This window comes from Pelodiscus sinensis, chromosome 1, assembly GCF_052426305.1.
Source record: "Pelodiscus sinensis isolate ZL-2025 chromosome 1, ASM5242630v1, whole genome shotgun sequence".
In the NCBI taxonomy this organism is placed as follows: Eukaryota; Metazoa; Chordata; order Testudines; family Trionychidae; genus Pelodiscus; species Pelodiscus sinensis.
In genome coordinates, this window is record NC_143052.1 from 131206986 (window position 1) to 131224983 (window position 17998).

Genomic DNA, 17998 nt, shown 5'->3' on the forward strand with positions numbered 1-17998 from the left:
CATGGCATCAAGAGCTATGGGGAAGAAGAGCATACTCGGCGAGTGCCTTGCTTTATTGTGCTCCACTTCCCTGCCACAGGCAGTGCTGCTGCATGGCGTTCCTATCCCCTGGTGATTGCCAAAGCCTGGTGCTCAGGAGCTAGGGTCAGGCTGAGGCGATGGCAGGAAGGGGTATGTCTTGGGGTCCAGTAACCGCCCCCCCCTCCCCAGCTCACTGGGAATCCTGGACTGGATTGTGCAATTGTTCTGGCCTGGACTGGCCTGTGGGCCAGGAATTTGAAGCCCTGCTCTATAGAGTTTGAAGCACCCTGACACTACTATGTAGATCAGAATTTTTGCCCATTTTGCAAAGATAATATTCTACCGCTGAGACGGGATTCAGGAGGACAACCTTTTGAGTTCTAAGCAATCGGGTGTTCTCAGAAGTCATCACAAGCATTCAGACACCTTCCACTAGACTGCAAATGAGTCACATTTCTGTATCCCCAGCTTGAAGCCTCGTTACAGTATTTCTTTTCTGGTCATTAAAATAAAATGAATGCCTCTTCTATTCATCATGAATCCAAACAATTCAAACTCCCAGTGCCCACTATGTTACCCGCCAGTTCTCCCTCATGATGATGAGGCATTGGATCATGAAACAAGATGATTGGCAAGAGTCTGAGCAAAAATTACACCTCATATTGTGTGTACACCCAACACAGGCAGTGAAGCAGAAAACTGGCCCCTCACCATAGTGGTCATGAGTACCAATGCCCACTCACTACCCAGCTGTACAATGAGAGACTGCAGCAGATAAAGAGATGAAGACTACCTTCAGCATGTTGTTTGGAATCTCAGTGTTGATCTGTGGCCTGGGCTATCAGGGTAGAAATCTGGTAGCCTGAGAATTGGCCTTCAGCCTTTACTGGAGCTATGAAAGTATTGAGAAGAATGGGGGGAGTCCAAAAAGTGCACGACTATATGTGGGCCTATTGTAATACAGCCCGGGAGGATGCTACATGGAAGGTTGACCGATTTAGTTGCCCTGAAGCAGCCTTTGCTTCAATGGCATCCCTACAGTTTTCTGGGAGTTACTGTGTCAGGTCCGTGGGTTGAACGTGATTGGCGTTAAAAGACGACAAGTCCCCAAGGCAGGTTTTTCCCATCCCTTTCTGGAAGTTTGATATGTAGGCTGTGCTTTCAAAACAACCCTCAGTCGACTTCTTCTCAAGAGAGAATGGCTCCTTCTTGCAGATGTGACCAACTAGTATGGAGTGAAAAGTTATCCATGACTGGATAAGATTACTTTACAGTGGAGTGGAATTCTTGGTACTAGAAACATTTAGCTTTCGTCACACATCAGTAATAGAACACTCATGTAGTGTTATTCAAAAATGCATAAACTGAGCTTGGATAGGCACTCATAATAGAGAGTAAGGGTATATCTAGACTGCATTAGATGGTGGTATGAAATTTGGAGGCTTTTCCAGGCATACATCTAAATATCTAGGCACTTCCCTGAACCTATTCTAAACTCTACTGCCTGAAAATGTCATAGCAACATAGAAATATCTTTGATATGTCTAGACTACATGCCTCTGTCGCCAGAGGCATGTAGATTAGGCTACCCGACATAGTAAAATGAAGCGGCGATTTAAATAATCGCCACTTCATTTAAATTTACATGGCTGCCGTGCTGAGCCGACAAACAGCTGATCAGCTGTTTGAATCTACATGCCTCTGTCGCCAGAGGCATGTAGTCTAGACGTACCCTAAGAGATCATAGCTGAAATGCCTCCAGAACAGAATTTCATGGGGTAGTTTGGCATTAGCACTGACAGTGAGAAGAGGGAAATGCTAACAGCTTAAATAAAGATAAATTAAACCATCCAAGCTGTTTTCTAGCCTATTCAAATTTTTGGTTCAGATTCAGCTCAAGTTTTAGGAACAAGGTTAGGAATGAGAAAGCTAAACAAGCATGCCCATCACTAAAAGAAAACTCATAAAACTCCACATGTAGAACTCATAGGCTCATCCAGGGATGAGTTAGTTATAAGTGAGGAAAAATGCAAAGACCCTGCTCTATATAGTTCAAACAGAGTATATCACTGTGTGTTGCAATATTAAGGAACTTTGCAATGGGCTAATGATGGGGTTTCAAATTTAACTTTCAATTTCCTTCCTTATAGAGGTTTAAACCTTGACATTTGGAGTTTGATAACATTAACAGTTTGACTAGCATTGGCTTACTTGTTAATGTCAATTTGTGTGTCAGCTTGATTAAATCCCACTACTGATAAAAACATCCTTTTGATCACTACACCATAACTGCGTTTGCTAATAATGGATTCAAACATCTTTTGATGTGGAATATGATTTAATTGGATTTAAAAACCCAAAGCTTTGGTTTGGGTTCAAGGAACAAAGATTTCCTTACATAAAGTATACTGAATAATAATCTTGTCACATACTGAAGTATTGGTATAGGTCTTATACTGCCGATTTCTATAATACATAATGTCATCACACTACAGATAAAATGTAATGGTTCATGATTGTATGCGTGGGAATTAGAATTGTGTAATTGCCTGTTATGTATTACTTTTGCTTCCTATTAAATTTTAAGCCCCTGCCTAGAAGCCCAAAACATAATTCAGGCTCAATTATTGAGACACACTAAATTGAACTAAATATTAACAGCTACATGTAATAGCTTACAGAGCAACATATCAGCAATAGTTACATATGCAATAGCTTATATTACTTAAGCATCAATGTTTTGGAAGAGGAAAAATATTAACGTACGTTTAAATACAACATTAAAAAGTTTGAAAATTTCAGATCACCAGAAGTTAACTTTTCTGCAGAGGGAAACTTTAAGGAAATGCCAAATATTAGGAGTGGGCATCATCAGTAATTATTGCCTGCCTCTGAAATAATACAACATGGCATAGAGGCAACAACAGGTAAACTGAGATAATTTGTACCCTTTACAGGCAGCACATAAAAGAAGAAAGAACACAGCACAGAAATAAAAGCAGCACAATGCATAGGTTTAACTTTCACTTACACCGCTTACAATTCCCTGGACTTACTTCTTATATACATGGTAAAAGAGAGAACAGAACCAGGCCCTTAACAAATAGCAAACTACTAGGGTTTCCTTCCTTCCTTCTATCCTCCCTCCCTCCCTCCCTCCCTTGGTCTGAGGGTGCATCTAGACTGCAGAGTTTTTCTGGGATACCAGAGGTATCCCAGAAAATTTCTGCCACAGCCAAGGAACACGTCTGCTTATCCAAAAATGTTTTGGAAAAACAGACTTTTTTGCCATCCCTGTAAACCTCATTCTATGAGGAAGAAGGGATGTTCTGAAAGAGGCTTCTTTTATGACAATGGGCCCAATGTAGACATACCAATTGTCAGAAAAGCCTCTTTCAGAAGAAAAGCGGGAAAAGATACACAAATTGTGGTTCGTAATTTGCGTGTCTTTTTCTGATAGAACTTTGTAGTCTAGACACAGCCTGGGTGAAGTTTAGATTTAAGGAGTATAAAAGGAAATCCTGGACAATGGAACAAAGGCTGAGGTAAAGCTTGTGTTCAGGGCTGAAATCATAAAATCATAGGGCAGGAAGAGAGCTCAGGAGGTCATTGAGTCCAGCCCTCTGCCCAAAGCAGGACCAATCCCAAATAAATCAACCCAGCCAGGGCTTTGTCAAGCCGGGACTTAAAAACCTCTAGGGATGGAGATTCCACCACAATAGGTAACTCATTCCAGTGCTTCTCCACCTGCCTAGGGAAATAATTTTTCCTAAATGTGATCCCCTACATGTGCTTTAAAGGCTCCTCATCTTCATAGACCATCTAAGCAGGACACAGCCTACTACTCCTTTCTATGGGTTTGGTCTTTACATGTTTCCTCAGGACCATGACTTCAACTTGCTACATCCTCAGAGCATTGTGAAGACCTGCCATGGATAACCACCCTCATCATAAATGCAGGATGTATGGAGTTCCGTTGGCTGGGTTCTCCGAAGACTGGCTCAGAAGCGCAGAGGAAATTCTGTGGCATTAGAACTATAGCCATAATCAGGCCAGCCGATGGTGGCTAGAGGTAAGGGGGCAATTGCCCTGGAGTCCAGCAATTCACAAGGGCTCAGAGCTCTTGGCCATCACTGCTGCTACTGTTGCAGCAGCAGTGCCCAAAGCCCTATGCCCTTTAACTCACAGCTGGAGCTCCAGGAGTTCTGCTGCATGCTTCAGGAGGCCCTGAGGGCAGTTCAGAGGGAGGGGGACATGATGCAGTCCAGGCAGCACTGAGGGCGGCCCCTAGCTCCACTCCTGCAAACCCCCCTCCCCCCCAAAAAAAAATTGCCCAGGGAACTGGCAATCCTGGCTATAGTGCATGCTCAAGTATTAAGCCTTTAAAACTAGCTCTGGGAGAAATTTACATTCAGCTAAGCACCAGTATGTTGGATTCTAATCTGTACTGTACCGTTATTGAGCTTCTAAACTGTTACCAAGTTCCAGTAACCTTCTTGCTCACTGAGCCTCTGCTGATTTCCCTTTCCCATTAGGTTGGAAAATCATTTGTCCTTTTGTCCCCACTTGCAAATGGAAGCTCAGAAGCACTAACTGATTTCCTGGGGGCGCAGCTCCCTACGGTGCTGCAGCCTGTTAATGTACTGTGTGTCTGACAGGGCATTCCAGAGCAAAAACTCACATGATCTGGGGTGCAACTCACAGGAGCCTAAGGGCTGAACACGAAGAACACGGAGGATTAGACACACGAAGGGGCAGTGTGATCCTTTCTGACACCCTGAACGAGTTTTACTTCAAATTGGCCAGAGGGAGGGCTGAAGAAAGTTCAAGCTGGTTTATATTTATCCTGAATTGTGTCACCCACCCATGTTAGACCCACCCTGATGTGGCTTTGAAATTAGATCATTTGCCCTTTTCTGACCAGATTTTTCTCCCAAGTTATTTGGTAGCAATTTAAAAATTAAGCTTCAAGAGAAAGAAGTAGTGTCAGAGTGGCCCACCCAGAAACCAAGATATTGCTGGGTGGTCTCTCTCTCTACCATTCAGGCACTGCTATATTATGTTAATATAACACTAGTGTGCTACTATGTGTGCGTCAATAGAGGACTCCCAGTATCCAGAATATAGACACACTGCAGTCCAGCACTAGAGAGAATTGAATGTACAGTATTTAGTCACTACATTTAGTGAGTAACACACTCAAGAAAGCTTCAAGCATCTGAAACTAAATTTTGCTTTGTGCACCTTCAGGGAAAAAAAAGTTTTATCAAGAGCAGACAGCAAAAATTTAGAAATGTATAAGAATAATATTTAAATGTGTGACCAGTGAGTACCTGTTGCAAGGTAATGTGTTCAAAAAGGAGTAAAAATTAAGATCTGCTTAGCAGTAAACATGTATTGTTTGAAGCATTCTAAAAATAATATTCACCTTACTTTTTTTTTAATCAAGTATTAATATATATGCAAGGATCTGGCCAGCAGCAGGACCCACCAGTACTGATGTGAGGGGAGAGAGATAACATGGGACAATTTGCCCATTAAAAAAAAAAACGTAGGGCTTAAATATGGGACTGCTCCTTTAAAAACAAGACAGCCTATCTACACCTTAATGTACAGGCCTGGAGCCCAATCTCTATGAGTCCACGTCAGCTGAAATAGTCTAGCCATGGGCAGACCTACTCTGGGAAGCCCCAGCCAGCAAAAAAAGTAATGAGAGCCAAGTAATTTTTTTAGATCAATAGTTTATTTACTGAAAAATGCAGTTTCAGGTAATCCACAACTATTTGATAATTTAGACCGAAATAGGCAAATAATATTGGATATATATTTTGAAAGACATGTTTCATTTTAACACTTCTGATACGAAATATTTTGAAAAGACATTGTTTTGAAATATAGTTAGATGTATTTATTTATTTATTTATTTTTAAAATGATAAAACACACCTGAAATAAAACAGATATTTTGTTTTATTTGATCTGAAATGGCCTTTTGGTTTCAATGAGTAACTTACAAGGTTTATTTAGTTCTTTGAGAAAGCAAAATATAGTACTCTTTAAATAATTGCCATTGTGAGAACATGGTTTTTGCATGCTTAATGAACAAAATTTTCCCTACTCTATGAAACTATTTTCACTGCTTTCATCATTTTATATAGAGGCATGAATCTTTAAGGGAAAAACACTATTCACCAGTGCCATGTGACCATGCTTGGAGCAGATTTATATTATAGCATGAAAGCTATAATCAAAACTGCCACATTTCGTGACAAAACCTAACGCTATCAGCCAATTCAATTTCTAAACACAAAACCCAGTGTATTTCCAAATGTATTATGGAGAATCCCTAGACAGAGTGTCTTCTAATGGAATTTGACCACAAAACCTCAGTGCTCAATTTTTTTTCTTTCTTTCACTGCCTGTGCCAGAGACATTACATTTCATCACTGGACCTAACCTTTGTGCACAACTGACCACAAATTCCTTTTAGCTACGTCTAGACTGGCCCCTATTACGAAATAGCCATGCTAATTTCCAACTTTGAAATAGGGAAATCCGCGGGGGATTTAAATATCCCCCGCGGGATTTAAATAAACATGTCCGCCGCCTTTTTTCCGGCTTGGGGAAAAGCCGGAAAAAAGCGTCTAGACTGGCGCGATCCTCCGGAATAAAGCCCTTTTCCGGAGGATCTCTTATTCCTACTTGAAAGTCCTCCGGAAAAGGGCTTTATTCCGGAGGATCGCACCAGTCTAGACGCTTTTTTCCGGCTTTTCCCCAAGCCGGAAAAAAGGCGGCGGACATGTTTATTTAAATCCCGCGGGGGATATTTAAATCCCCCGCGGATTTCCCTATTCCAAAGTTGGAAATTAGCATGGCTATTTCGTAATAGGGGCCAGTCTAGACGTAGCCTTTGTGTTGGTGAAAATGAAGCAGGAGTCTATTTTGGGGATTGTACCTACAAAATTTTGCTTTGTAGATGAGACTCAATATTTTCCTAAGACCATAGTCTTTCACCTGCCAAGGCCAAAATGTAGGAGAGGTCATTACAATGTATGGTCAAGAGCTAGATGGGAGGCAAAATGAAGATGGCATAAGAAAAAAGAATGTGCTATCCTGTATCTCAAAACAGTACCTTGGACCCCTTGCATTCACCGCTGCTGTATAATCAGGATGTGTTTTGTATGAAGTATGCCTGATGAGGTATCATTTTAAAAATCCTGATCTGCTGAACATTAAGATCTTTTTGGCTGCTATGTGCTATCATATGTGAAGTTATGAAGTAATGCTTTATATGTTTCTTAAATATGTTGTGAGGTTGGGAACACTCACTACCAGCCTTTTAAGTATAACAAAGGTGTAGCCAACCATGCCGATGGTCCATTAAAGGAAATCTGCACTTCCAATGACCAGTCCAGAAGACTTCTCAGAGAAACAAGTAGACAATGGAAGCTGCTTGACCAACGGGGTTGGACAGCCACATATCAATCAGAGATCTTAGAAAGGGGAAAATGACATAATCACTTAGTTTTATTCTCCTTGCAACTCAATTCCTGGAAGAAAAAGCTAAAAGGCAAAGACTTTGAACTAGAAAGGTGGCCCCAGGTTAGAGGAGAATTCCAGACTGTGTATTAAAGATCTGTGACTTGTTTGTACCATCTCTCAGAGTGAAAAAAACTGCTTGATTCAAATCCCTTTTAATTGATAAAATAAATCTGCAGTCTGAATTTTCTTAGGTAACCAGCTTTGACCTCTATGCTTACTGTTTATAATCACTTATAAAATCAGAAAGATAAATTGTGTATTTCATTAAGAAAAGTATGTTTGGGTTGAAGTGCTTGGGAAATCTCAGCTCAGATTACAAGATTAGTTAGCGTCTATCCTCTCCACATTGAGGGAGGGGCAGATTAGGTCATACCCATACCAAGCTTCTGACCAGGGCAAGATGGCACAGTTCTGGGGAGCAAGATTGGAGAGCTGAGGGAAAGGGGCTGAAACCTCTCTATTGTTGGTTCATGAATGGCTGGGAGAGACATTCGTGTAGCTCAGTTGGGTCTGTCTCTGCTCGTGGAGGTCTGTGTAAACAGAGCAGCTTCCAGAGATTTGTGGCTTAGCAACAGCTTCACACTGTGAGAGGGATACCTATGCTGCCGGGACAGAGGACTCGTCAATCACACAGTCCAGGTTACACTTCAGGAGAGAGGGTGGGAGAGGGGAAACCTGGGAGGAGGGTGCTAGAAGGGGGAAGCAAGGGGAAGAAGTAGGAGGGGAAGCTCAGGGCTCAGGGTTAGGGTGTCTCACTGGACCAGCTTGATTTTCATGCGAACCTGCTCCTGGGATCACATGTGGCCTTTGGTGGGCAGGCTGGCAGCTATCCTGCCCTAGACGGCCGCATTCCTCCATCTAGTACGGAGATCATGGACATTGGGGACATCCTCCCCCCAAACCTGAGTAAGGTCCACTCTGATCTCCGCCCTGGACCAGGAAGGTGCCCGCCTTCTCTGGGCCCTGACAGGCTCCTGGGAGCTGGCAGACTGCTCCTGGGGAGCAGTGGTGGGCTGACTGCCAATGGCTTGCTGGCTCATGTTTTGGGTCAGGGGCCCCGGTGGCCACTGCTGGCTCTGGGCTGGCAGGCTTGGAGCTGGCACAGGCACTGTGGCCATAGTCTACCCCTTTAAGGGCTCTGGAGAAGGTAGGGGAAGGATAGGAGTGTTCTTGCCTGAGGCTGGGGTGGCCATCAGGGCACCCTGGGAAGGGCTGGAGGCCCCCTATTTCAAAATAAGTGTCTACACTGCACTTATTTCAAATTAGCTAATTCGAGTTTGGTGTTACATCTCATAGAATGAAGTTTACCAAATTCAAATTAAGTGCCCTGCTATTTTGAATTTAATTCGAAATAGCGGTTTGCCTGTAAAGATGCTATTAAAGTTAATTTGAAATAATGGCTGTTATTTCGAATTAACTTTGATGTGTAGACATACCCTAAGGGTTTATGTGCCATTTCAAATCTGCCCCTTTCCAGGCAAACAATTGAGGCACAGTTCATAGTTATATCATGGCATACTACCTCTCAAATGATGTACTTAAGCATGCACTGTTTTCTACACCTTTGATACACATTTGTAGCACTTTTAATTTTGTTAACGGAGCAGAAAAGCACAAGCATCTGTTTGCTTTTACAGCTACAGCCCCCTCTTATTCCCGCTTGGCATGCAAGTTATGCTTGCGTACTGATCTCAGAGGAGTAGCCATGTTACAGTCTGTAATTTTAAAAACAACAAGTTGCCCTGTGGCACTTTAGAGATTAACCAAAATATACAGAATCATGAGCTTTCATGGGCAAAACCCAAGTCATCAGATGCCTAATGATGTTTGACTTGAATCACATCATCTCTGAATTTAGCTGTGAACTCTAACAGAGCTGATCCAAGTCAGTTGGAAACCTGACAAATTTAGCTTCCTTTTCTACACCTGGAATATAGGACTGAATGTGACCTCTGGGTCATCAAGTCTACTATGCTACTGCTAGCAACCCCAACACCTGACTTATTCATAACTGTAACAATTTGTTCTAAAGTTAGTTCAGTTTGTTTGCACCACTCTGTTCCAAAACCACAATTCCTCCGATAGTTAGAACCATCGTCTAATTTCCAAAGTAAAATATCTGCAAGCTGAACACAATTTTCTTAAAATGTACTCATTCAAAATTATTCAATCCATAAAAAAAATTCTGGTTTATAATTAAAGCTTTGCCTTGCATTTACCTTTTGACTAAGATTTTCTAGCTTGTTCTATAATCAAATGTGAATATTTCTTTACTTTGGAGAAAATATGATTTAGTCCCTTTTCAAAAAGAGAATGAAAAAAATCTTCCCATTTAAAAAAAAAATCTTGTGATTTATGTGTTTAAACCACTTATAACTAAGGCTGTCAATTAATCATGATTTACTCATGTGATTAACTCAAAAGTTGTGATTAAAAATAAAATTGCTATTCATCACAGTCTGAATTGCACTGTTAAGCAATAGTATGACTGAAATTTATTCAACATTTGGATATTTTCTTCATTTTCCAATACATTGATTTCAGTTACAACACACAATAGAAAGTGTTAGTTGCTCACTTTATAATATTAGTACAAATATTTGCACTGTAAAATGATAAAGTAGTGCAATCTCTATCTTGAAAGTGCAATTTACAAATGTAGTGGTTTTTATATAACTGCACTCAAAAAAAATTATGTAAAACTTTACAGCCTACCGGTCCACTCAGTCTTACTTCTTATTCAATTAAATCAGTCAAACAAATAAGTCTGTTCACATTTGCAGGTGGGAGATAATGCTGCCCACTTATTGACAATGTTGCATGAAGGTGATAATAGGTGTTCACATGGCACTTCACTAGATGGCATTACAAGGTATTTATGTTTCAGATCCACTCAACATTTACATGCCTGTGACAAAGTCCCTTGGTAGCTCCCTGGGGGTTCCGCATTTCTTGGAGGTTACTTAAGTGCCTCAGAGACTCATGGAGCCCCCTTTGTTGCCCTGGGATTTCGCTAGAGGCAAGGGTCCCTGCTTACTAAGTCTCTCTCATCACAGGCCAGTCCTTCAGGTTCAACATTTCCTTGCTCTGCTCTGCTGATTGCAAATGCTTAGTTGGATAGTTGAGTCGACTAGTCCATTTCCCCCACTTGCCTCTATCAGATAGAGGCAGCAAAGTGGGAGGGAAGATGGGGTACTTCAAAGTGGCAGCACTGCATGGAGATGTACCCGGACTCCGTGCGGTGCTGCCCCTTTGAAACGCTGCATTGGCATTTCAATGCAGCACCGCACGGAGCTGACCCCGGGCTCCACCGTGGCGGCATTTCAAAGGGTCAGAGCCACACAGTCTGAGTCTGGTAACACCTGTATGGTGCTGTCCATTTGAAATGCCACCGCGGCATTTGCGTGGAGCCCAGGGTCAGCTGGGGAGTCCCCAGCTGATCCAGGGTTCTGGGGAAATGCTGCGCTGAGCCCAGGATCAGCTGGGAACTCAGAGCCTGAGGTCAGCGAGGGACTCCATGAGGGCGCTTATGCTTTGAAATGCACAAGAGCCCCCACTGAGGACTCCATGAGGATTCTTGTACATTTCAACGCTGGCACACCCCCTGCAGCCCGGAGTTTGCGGGACATCCCGCGAGCCCGGGGTTGAATGCAGAGTTCCACATTCCTCCTTTGAAATTTACAAGAGCCCAAGCAAGTGCCTATTGACTAGTTGAGTAGTCGATGGAAATTCCATCAAATATTCGACTAGCAAATTACTCGATATTTAACATCTTTAGTGACAAGTGAGAACCTATTTTTACTTGCAGGAGGCATTGCAAAAGAGAGGGCAGCATTGTCTCTTGTACATATAACTAAACTTGTTTGAGTGATTGCCTGAACAAGAAGTAGTTCTGAGTGGACTTGTAGGATCTAAAGTTTTACACTGTTTTTATTTTTGAATTCAGCTTTTTTTATGCATAATCCTACATTTGTAATTTCAATTGTCACGATAAAGAGATTGCACTTCTAGAGTACTTATAATGGGGTAAAATACTTTTTTTTTTTTGCTTTTGCCAGTGCTAATATTTGCTCACAATGTATACTTTGTATTCTGTGCTGTAATTGAAATCAATATATTTACAAATATGGAAAATATCCAAAATATTTAAATAAATGGTATTCTCATGGGCTACGTCTAGACTGGCCCCTAAAAACGGAAAAGGGATGCAAAGCAGGTAAGTCAGCATAGGGAAATCCGCGGGGGATTTAAATATCCCCCGCGGGATTTAAATAAACATGTCCGCTGCTTTTTTTCCGGCTTGAGGAAAAGTCGGAAAAAAAGCGTCTAGACTGGCGCGATCCTCTGGAATAAAGCCCTTTTCCGGAGGATCTCTTATTCCTACTTGCAAGCGGCGGACATGTTTATTTAAATCCTGCGGGGGATATTTAAATCCCCCGCGGATTTCCCTATGCTGACTTACCTGCTTTGCATCCCTTTTCCGGAATTTGGGGCCAGTGTAGACGCAGCCTTATTGTTTAACAGCTTGATCAGTTATGAGTCTTTTTTAGTTGCTTGAAGCCTGACACATAACCCAACTAGCAGAAGTTTGAAATTCTTCATTCGTAAGGGCAGTACACAGCCTTGATCTACAGGGAAATGGTTTTTATTGGCATGCTCTATTCTTAGGCTTGAAAGGAGTTGATTTTTATGTTGATTCCACAATACACACACAAACCAATGAACAAAAATGTCCCCTGAAATTTACTGAAATAACTGAAATTTACAGACAGGCAAAATAAGAAATAAAAAAGCTGCCAGAGAATTGGTCAGAGTTTCATTTAAGGACATTTATGTTGTGTATTCTGACATGACATCGACAATGACAAAGTTTAACTTGTTGATCAAAAATCAGGGATTTTTCTTTAGAGATATAAACCCATAGAAATTAGAAACAGGAGAAACCTATTCTCACATCGGGCCAATTCCCCTAAAAATGAAGCATCACTCACATTACAAATATATATGTCCTCATTTATTATTGGGCAATTAACAGAAAACAATAGATTTGTGAGTAGAGACACGTTGATGGGCCTTTTTTTAAAAACAAGTTTTTTGGCTTCACATGGATTGTCACTGTTTTATGCTCTGAATTTCAAGTTATAAGGAACACAGCAATAATCTGAGATTTACCTAAAGTGCAGGGTTCCACATGAGGTCAACAGGAAGTATAATATTTTGAAATTTGGTTCACTCAAAGTGCCACACTAAACACATCATTTTACATAAAGATGGTTTTACCTCCCCCACTCCTGAATTGCATAAAATAGAATTAATAGTACAATAATTAAGCAACATACTAGTTTAATGTTGTCCTCCATGTCACTTTGATATCCCCCCTCTTTCACTATCCTCTGATTTATGTCTACTATGTAATACCAATATTGACAGCTGTAGATTGTATATCATCGCTCAAGGACACACTGCATTATTGCTGAATTACTAAATATCATGGCCATGAGCTAGCATGGCACAACATGCTGCAAATCCCCTATCAATTGCCCTGAAATGTCCTAAATTGATAGTATATCACATGGGAATACTTCTTAAAACATAACAGCTGTAGGATAATATTGGTCACAAATGTTTAGTTCATAGGAAGGTGAAGTTTGTTAAATGGCTGAGGTGGGAAGGAACTTGAGAGGGTTTTTTTTAAAAAGAATCATAATTGTGGAAACTATAATTTGGATAATCACCTTGTCTAATATCCCTACACATTAATGAAACGAGGCGCTCTCTCTCCTTCAATCTGGGACAACCCCAGGACACACAAAGATGGTTCCCTGAAACCAATTAACATTTCAGTACTAAGTAGCAAAAATAAATCAATCAATCAAACCCTACAATTTCTAGATCTATTGTTAACCAAAATAAATTAAATGAAATGAAGTTATTTACTTTACATATTAGATTTAATAAAACTATTTGAAAGCATGGATGAAAGATTTTAAAAAACCATAGGACTGTCAAGTGATTAAAATTAATCACTATTAAACATGCAAATAAATTTAATCACAATTAACTGAATTGTTAATAGTAGAAAATCATTTATTTAAAATGTTTCAATGTTTTCATTTTCACATATATTTATTTCAATTACAACAGAGAACACTTTATTTTTATTATAAATATTTGTAATGTAAAAAATAGTATTTTTTAATTCACCTAATATAAGTTCTGTAATGCAATTTCCTTATCACAAAAGTTGAAATTACCAATGTAGAATTATGTTGAAAAACCTGCATTCAAATATAAAATATAACATTTTAGAGCCTAAAGTCCTCTCCATCCTATTTCTTGTTCAGCCAATTGCTCACACAAACAATTTGGTTACAATCTTCAGGAAATAATGCTGCCCTTTTCTTATTTACAATGCCACCTGAAAGGGAGACCCGGAGTTTTCATGTATTGTTGTAATTGGTATTACAAGATATTTACTCGACAGATGTGCTAAAGATTTATATGTCGCTTCATGCTTCAACCACCATTCCAGATGACATGCACACATGCTGATGACTGGTTCTGCTCAATAAGATCCAAAGAAGAGTGGACTGAAGCATGCTCATTTTCTTTATCTAGTCAGATACCAGCAACAGAAGGTTGATTTTCTTTTCTGATGGTGGTTCAGGTTCTGTATTTTCTGGGTGTGTTGTTCTTTTAATACTTCTGAAAGAAAGCTCCACCATCTCTTCCCTTTTAGACTTTGGAGGGCCCTTCAGATTCTAAAAATTTAGGTTGAGCGCTATAGCTATTTTTAGATATCTCACATTGGTACTTTCTTTGCACTGTCAAATGTGCTGTGAAAGTGTTCTTAAAAAAAACAAAAAAACATGTTCTGGGTCATCGTCTGAGACTGCTTTAATATGAAATATACAACAGAATCCAGGAAAACAGAACAGGAGACATGTAAATCCATCCCCCCAAGGGAGTTCAGTTAGAAATTTAACACATTTTTCTTTAAAGAGCATCATTAGTGTGGAAGCATGTCCTCTGAAATGGTGGCTGAAGCACGAAGAGACATATGATTGTTTAGCATACTTGGCACATAAATACCTTCCAATGTTATCTACAAAACATTGTAGGGGCCCTGTGAACACCTGTTCTAACTTTCAAGTAACACTAAATAAGAAGAGGACAACATACTTTTTGTCTTAGAGATTGGCTTAAGAAGGAGGACTGAGTGGATTTGCAAGCTCTAAAGGTTTTCTTTGTTTTGGAGTACAGTTATGTACCACCAACCCTTCCCCCCCTACATTTGTATTTTGTATTTTTCAAAATAAAAGAGATTGCACTACAGTATTTGCTTATCATTTTTATAGTGCAAATTATTGTAGTAAAAATAATTAAGTGAACCCCATGTACTCTGTATTCAGTTTTGAAATAGAAATATATTTGAAAATATAGAAAACAATCTAAAATATTAATTACATTTCAAATGGTGTTCTCATGTAATTAATCACAATTATTCTCATGTGAATTAACTGTGATTAACAGTCCTAAAAATAATATATATACTTTCTGGAGCTTTCCCTTATTCTTTATAAAATCTTCTCTTAATACTTACGGAAAACAACTTTCTGTTGCCATTGTTAATTGCTAATGAAATAGTACAGGCAGTCCCCAACTTACACGGATCCAACTTATGTCGGATCCGCAGTTACGACCGGGGCTGCCCCAGAGTACTCGGACTGCGGGACCTCGCTGTCCTGCGGCCCGTGTACTCTGGGGCTTTCTCTGCGTCTCCCTGGTCTGCAGACCAGGAAGACGCAGAGCAAAGCCGTGGAGGGGCTCGGGCAGCCCAGGGGCGCCTGGTCTGCCCGAGCCCCCCCCCACCCCCACCCCCCACGGCTTTGCAAAGCTGCGGGGAAGCCGGCAGCGGAGCACTCCAGGCGCGCCTGGGCTGCCTCGCTGCCCAAGCCCCCCCCCCCCCCGAGGCTTTGCAAAGCCGAGGGGGGGGCTCGGGAAGCGGGGCACCCCAGGCGTGCCTGGGCTGCTCCGCTGCCGGCTTCCCCGAGGCTTTGCAAAGCCGCGGGGGAAGCCGGCAGCGGGACAGCCCAGACGCCCCGCTTCTGTCCCGCTGCCGGCGTCCTCAGAGGCTTTGCTCCCCATCTCCCTGGTCTGCTGGTCTCCAGCAGACCAGGGAGACTGGGAGAAAAGCCGCGGAGGACCCAGGCGGCGGGACCGCGGTGCGTCTTGGTCCACTGCCCATGTCTTCCTGGTCTGCTGGGAGGGGGGGGGGGCGCAGCTAGTACGCCCCCCTCCCCTCCCGCAGATTAGGCTTTTCTCCGGACGCCTGTGGTAGAGCTGCTGGGGTGCTGCCGGTTGGTCCCGCAGCACCACTCTGGGTGCTACTGGTCCAACTCAGCAGCACCCCAGCTGCTCTGGTCCTGATTCAGCCGCTGCTGGTCAGTTTCAGCAGTGGCTGAATCAGGACGCCTGGGGCAGAGCAGATGGGTGCTGCTGGGTTGCTCCAGTAGTGCCGAGGAGCGGCGCTACTGGAGCAACCCAGCAGCACCCCAGCTGCTCTGCCCCAGGCGTCCTGATTTAGCCGCTGCTGAAACTGACCAGCGCTGACTACAGGAAGCCCGAGGCAGAGTTGCTCTGCCCCGGGCTTCCTGGAATCAGCTGCTGATCAGTTTCAGCAGCAGCTGACTTGGGGACGCTTGGGGTTCTTAAGTTGATTCTGTATGTAAGTCAGAACTGGCGGTCAGTTTCAGCAGCGGCTGAATCTGGACGCCAATTCCGACTTACATACAGATTCAACTTAAGAACAAACCTACAGTCCCTATCTTGTATGTAACCCGGGGACTGCCTGTAACGAAAATTGATTATTGTACTTTTTTCAAACCACTACTAGCACTATTTAGTGCTGATGATCCATATAATTCAAAGTACTTTACAAAGGAGATAAGCATTATTTTCCCCATATTATAGATAGAGAGACAGGTACGCAGACTGAAAATGATTTGCCCAAAATCTCTCACAGAGGCAAGGAAAGATGCCAGGATTCCAGTGCCCGTCTCAGAAATCTATCTGCTGGACCTCAATTTCTTAGTGTTTGAACTAAGGGGAGGGCTTCAAACTACAGTACAATGGGCTCTTGTTGGTTGGCTTTTATAAGGGACAGGAAATTTTATTTTTTTCTCAACATTGGGAGATGACCACAATATTTCAATTACTTTTATATAAAGTCCTCTTATTTTCAAGTCTGATCCAATATGAAATTCCTTCATTTAAATTCAAAGAAGGACCTTCTCCTTCATTCCTTGTATCAGCAATCATATTCTCAAACACACATGCTCAACAGGGAGAGTGCTGAGTTATTATAGGCAAGGAAATGCATGAAGGAAAACATAACACAGCAGAGTCTTCTAGAGCTTATTTACATTTCACCTTTTGTGGTCTTTATGTATATAAGAATTAAGAAAATATAGTAAGTAAAAGCCATTGAAAAAGCCTTCCAACTGAGCAATGCTAACTAATGGTCAGCCAATTTTACTAGAATTAAGTATGAAAAAACAACATCAATTTTAGAGTAATCTTTTTATTCATACATTGCAGTAACATTTGGATCAATAGGCCCTCTAGCGGGTCTGCTGATCTACTCCCTTGTAACTGATAGGCAAGACTGATTTAATTAACCACCACTGCTGTGCACAGGTCCACATTTACCATGAGATCCTAGCTGCAATCAATCCCCCAAGATTAATTTAGTGGGTCTAGTAAGAGACCCATTAAATTGGCCACTGATCACTCTCTCATTGACTCCAGTACTCCACCAGAACAAGAAATGTAAGGCGGGGGGGTCAATTAGAGAGTTTCTCCAGTCATCCCCCCATAGTGGAGACCTTGCAGCATCTCAATTTAAGATACATTGACTCCTGCTACATAGTTGGAGTTGTGTACCTTGGGTCAATATTGCCCCCTAGCTTAGACCTGCTCTTGATGAGTGTCCTGTGCTGATTTTCAGCTCCATTTTTTTAGGATTCTACAGCCCCTGTGAGAAGTTCACTTTACTGCCCAACTAGTCTCTATGTTTACCCTAATATTTTCCTTCTGTTGAACAAAACCCAGACTGGACAGCCTATTTTATGTTCCATCCCATATATATTTGCTAATTAATTCAGCTGATGAGATCCTACAATATAATTTATAACTTACAGGGGGGAATATTGAATTTACAGCCTGTTACATCACCATAAATCATGTGATTAAACTGATGAATCCTTGAATATTATAGAAATATAACTTTTTATTCACTCTGTCAAAACATGATAGATTATGATTTAGATGGACCAACTTGAAAATCTTTTTAGTGTGAGTGTGACCAGAAAGAACAATCTATTGTAAAAAACCAAACAAACCCAAAAACCAAAAAAACCCTCTGTACTGATGAC

The 17998-nt window shown here is 41.5% G+C and overlaps 1 protein-coding gene across 1 annotated transcript in view; it reads right to left on the bottom strand.

Annotated features, from left to right (window-relative positions):
* Positions 1 to 17998, bottom strand: part of LOC102453877 (potassium voltage-gated channel subfamily KQT member 1-like) — a 655800-nt gene that overhangs the window by 456682 nt on the left and 181120 nt on the right. The window lies entirely within an intron of this gene.